Here is a 4977-nt window from a genome sequence, read left to right on the forward strand (position 1 = left end):
TAGATTATGAATTCAATGCTATTTCACAACATGATATATTAGACAGAGAGCCAGTTTGAAAGCCAGGAAGGCATGGATTCAAGTCTTGCCTCTGATATCTATTCTCTTTTTGTATGACCAGTGACAAGTCAATTAACCTCTTAGTGCTTTTATTGTTCTTGTTATTCAGTCACCTCAGTCATACACCTCTTCATGACCCTTTCTGGGGGTTTTCTTGGCAAAAATTCTGGTGTAGTTTGCCATTTTTTGTCTAGTTCATTTTCCAAATGAGGCAACTGAGGCAACAGAGTTAAGTCACTTGCCCAGGGTCACACAGTTAGCAAGTATCTGAGGTTAGATTTGAATTCAGAAAGATTAGTCTTTCTGACTCCAAACCTAGTGCTCTCACTGCGCTTCAGGAAAAACTTTTAAGAATGTAAATTGTAGAGAAGGCACTCTAAGATGTTTTAAAGTTGTTTACATTTATTCTGTTTATTAATTCCACTTCTAATCTGAAGCTGTGAGTTCACTAAATGGCATGCAGGTGGTCTGACAGCATCAACAAAACTACTGTGAATTCTAATATATTTATAGGTATGAACTGAAGCATTCGGATCACAACATGTTAAATCTAAATAAGGAAGCATGGTATAATGGATAGAATTTTAGATTTTGAGCTGGGAATACCCAGGTTTAAGTTCCTTTTCTGATGTGATTTATGGGATTGCAAGTAAATCACAGGATTGCTGGGAGCCTCGGGCAACTTGCTAAAGACTTATCTACTGAGTTGTAGGCAGGTTGTGATCTTCCTTAGCAGAAGAATTGTCCATATCAGTGTAATTATAGATAATTGGTATCTGAGATCTGACCTAATGGAAACATTAATTCTTTTTAGAAACAGAATGTGATCTAGAAAGTTGGAGTGTGATGGCTTCCTCTTCACATTTTTTTTGAAGCACTCTGTTGAGATTTTCTCTTTGCTTTATATTCTATCCAAGAGAAACAGTACGATGCTCCTTCCAATTTAAGCTACGAATACTAACTGTATGACCTTGGATAAATTTCCTTACATCTTTAAGTCCCAGTTCTTCAACTGTAAAAGGGTCTAACCATACTGATGCTTATATATATTGGAGGGTTGTTTGGAAGAAGACCATGTGTGAACCTTAAAGTTCTATATAAAATGTTATTTTATTCTCTTGTATACACCCTATTACAAACCTATCTTGGGCCCTAGCATTGCCCCTATATTCTTGAAGACAATGTTAGAGGAGGTCACACTTTCAAGTTTTCTTAAGCTGTAAAGGTTTTCAGTATACATGACCAATAACAGTTTATATGTCTGCTTTCCACCAACAAGCCTAGCTCAGAGAAAGGCTTATCAAGAGGATGCCTACAAAGTGATAATTTTTTCAGCTGTAGTAACCTTTTTTCCCCCCCTTTTCACACAAAAAGTTGCCTCGGTGCTTCTTGAGTTTTACACTACAGATGTTTTCCAGTTGTCTCAAAACCATTTTTGAAGATTGTCTACAAAGCCAGAGAAGGAAAATGTACATACTACCAATGGAAGAAGCATTCAGCTATATAATTGTGGATTCCTGAAATCTTCTCACGATCATACATTTAGAGCTGGATTTTAGATGCTATGATGTCTGTTTAAACTCTTTGCTTTTCTACATAAGGAAATTGAAGTCTAGAGAGGTGTGCCCATCTTAAGATCACATAGAGAATAAAATGGCAGATGGGGGATTTGAATTCTGGTTCTCTGGCTTCAAAATAAACAATCCTATTCTAACCATATCTTGAAGAAATACCATGTCCCCTATTACACATTATCTCATTTGAGGTCTTTTTTTTTTTTTTTTTTTTTGCTTGAATCCCTAGTACCTAACATGGTCTTGTATACATTTATGTGATTAATACATGTCTATTGAATTGAATTGGTTTGAGTTGTTTTAGCCTGGAAACTTGATGAGGTTAACCCAAGAGGGCAAGCTAGTCTTTGCTGTTTTGGCTGTGAATTGCACTGTGAATTGCACTGTGAAATGTAAGGCCAACCTTGACTAATTCAACCAGCATTTTCGTGACTAGACTATTGTGCACAAAATAGCAAACAGAATGGATCAGACCAACAGTGAGAGTGTTTGGAGCAGGCTTCAAAGGAGTGAAATCACCAGTTTTTCTGGTACTCCCCTTTCACAACCTCTGTTTTTGAATGAGATCTCCAGATCTCTGGTACATTATTGGGTACAATATCTGGAAGCAAGTTATTGATAAGTATCTGACTCTTTTGGCAGATAACCCTCTGAAGTTTGTTGAGAAGTCAAGTGACAGTGGTAGAACAATATATGCTACCAAACTCCACAAGATATTGGTATCTCTGCCCTTGGCAATGCTGGAGTCCATTATACAGGAAAGATCTGGGTGTCCCTATGCCAGGAGTTGTCGCTTGGTTTTGCAGAAAAAGCACCTGAAACAGAAACAGATGGAAGATTTCGCCATAATTCTTGCTGAAGAAGCAAAGGCTATATTGTATAAATTGCTATCAGAAAGCCTCATTTCTCCATAGGAGATACCCCAAACACCTTCCCATGCAACCTCTTGGATTTCTACCTGTATACAGTGACTTCCCTGTCCTCTGCCCACACACTGCTGTGCTGCTGCAAGAGCATTGCCAACTTGATAGAAAGCTGGCAGTTTGAGAACAAAGAGAACAAGTGACTGCTGGAGAAGTCCCAGAAGGTGGAAGCCATTCTCACATTAATACAGGCCACAAGGTCTAAAGAGCCCCATTTATAGGAGATGATCATAGCATCTGAACACCAGCAGCTATCAGGGGTCCTCAAACTATGGCCCGCGGGCCAGATGTGGCAGCTGAAGACGATTATCCCCCTCACCCAAGGCTATGAAGTTTCTTTATTTAAAGGCCCACAAAACAAAGGTTTTCTTTTTACTATAGTCCGGCCCCAATAGTCTGAGGGACAGTGAACTGGCCCCCTGAAACATCAACACGTTAGCGGCTAGTGAGATCCAAATGGATGAAACTATCTTTTTGCTAGAGTTGTACTTTTAGGGGTGGAAAAAAAAGCTACAGTCCTAGTATCAGAAAGAATTGTTCTAGTCAACTTTGTAGAGACCATCCTACTCTGATCAGAAGAGGTTTCTGGGCTGACTTGTTCCATGAATTTTCATTGGATATTTATACAGTGGTTATAAAGCAATGCATTGGTCATTTAGGGGATGGATTATGTAATGAGTTCTCTGTGCAAAGTGTGCTTATGCACCACTAGCAGAGACTCCTTCAGTTTACTACTAGTAAACTAGTTTTTCTGCTAGTCCAGAACTGTTTTAGCTTTTTTCCAAAGTTACCTAATAGACTTCAGGAAAGTAAGTAGCTAACATGTTACTTTCCTCATAATAATCTTGCGAGGTATGTTTTGAAATTATTGCCATTCCATCATATCTTTTATGTGTGAATTAATTTAGATTCACAGATATTAATTAAGTGTCACAAAGTTAGGATTGAAGTCTAGGTCTTTTGAGTTCTTTTTGACTATTTTGTGTGTGTGTGTTCCATCACTTTTCTTCCCCACAATAAACACTTTCCTCCATACCTGTTGTTTCCTCAGAGAAGAATGGAAGCTTCTTGAAGACAGGAACTATTTTTATTTTTATTTATTTTTATCTTCAGCACCCAATAATTACTGACTCAGTAGGTGCTGAATAAATGCTTGTTGGATAGGCTTAAATTCCACTTTCTATTTCCTAATTAGAACCCTTCAAAGAAATTGTCCTATTATCTTCTATGGCTCTTGCCTTCACCTTCTTTTCTCCAACCATCCACTATCTATTGCAATCCATTCCTGGACTTTTGCCCATGTTCTTTTCAACCTAGTTTCTCCTAGCAGAACCACATATTTGTAACAGATTTTAAAATGTCATTTATGTTTGGTGCTTAGGATACATCAGCAGGCTTACTTTCTGGTTTTTAAATGTGTGACATAGCTTGAAAAGTTTTTTTTTTTTTTTTAATTCAGTTCCTAAAGATCATAGGACATACTGTTAGCTCTTGTGACAGTTGATTACCAGTGTCTAGGAATCCTAGGACTCATAGTGAAAGGAGACATTTTCCTGTGCACAGCTTGGGACAATTTTCTGGCTTACATTTCCAAGATTTTTTCAGTCTCATGGAGTTGCATACATACATAGTAATGATAAATACCATTTCTTAAGTGGGTGAAAGTTTACAAAGCATTATGTTCACAAGATCCCTGTAAGGTAAATGTGTAATGCAAATCCCCTCACTCTGATGTTCTAAATCAGGAACCTGGGGGTTAGAAAAGTTAACATGGCTTGTTCATGGCCACCTAGCTAGTTGGTGACAAGGTTGGGACTACAGTCTCAAATTTTTGGCTAAAAGGTGAAGGCTCTAAAGTTAAGCAACATTTTCATAAAAATCCAAATATTATCATGTGACATAGAAGAAAGATACTAGATATGGAGTCAGAAAACCCGAGTTCATATCCTACCTCAGATACTCACAATCTATTGGTCAAGTTTTACCTCTGTGGATCTCAGATTCTTCAGCTATAAAATGAGTAAGGAGGTTGAATTATATTTCTCTTATTTATTTTAGCTCTGCATCTACGATCATAATGAGGACTGGAGTTTATATTTTAGCACACAGAACAATAGTAATTTATTACAGAAAATCCAAGGGAAACCCCACATTTTCAATGGGATTTTATTGGAGGAAACATTGCTTTGAACAAGGCAATATTTATTAACTTGAACTTGGAAATCCTTTCCTTAGAGAGGGCTTCTTATGTAAGATTTGTTATAATTGGATCAAATGGTTATAGGATCACAGATTCAGAGTTTGAAGATCATCTAAGATATTTTATGGCATATATTCTGTGGTGCCCATGATGTTATTAAATTAACTGTTTCCTTTTTTTTTTATAGTGTTATTAGACTAGTGGACCAAGGAAATGCTAT

General features: G+C 37.3%; 1 pseudogene; it reads left to right on the forward strand.

Annotated features, from left to right (window-relative positions):
- The first annotated feature begins 1950 nt into the window (after nt 1-1950).
- LOC100916066 lies at nt 1951-3052 on the forward strand (annotated as a pseudogene).
- Nucleotides 3053-4977: the final 1925 nt, after the last annotated feature.

The sequence above is a fragment of the Sarcophilus harrisii genome, chromosome 2, assembly GCF_902635505.1.
Source record: "Sarcophilus harrisii chromosome 2, mSarHar1.11, whole genome shotgun sequence".
NCBI classification, from domain to species: Eukaryota; Metazoa; Chordata; class Mammalia; order Dasyuromorphia; family Dasyuridae; genus Sarcophilus; species Sarcophilus harrisii.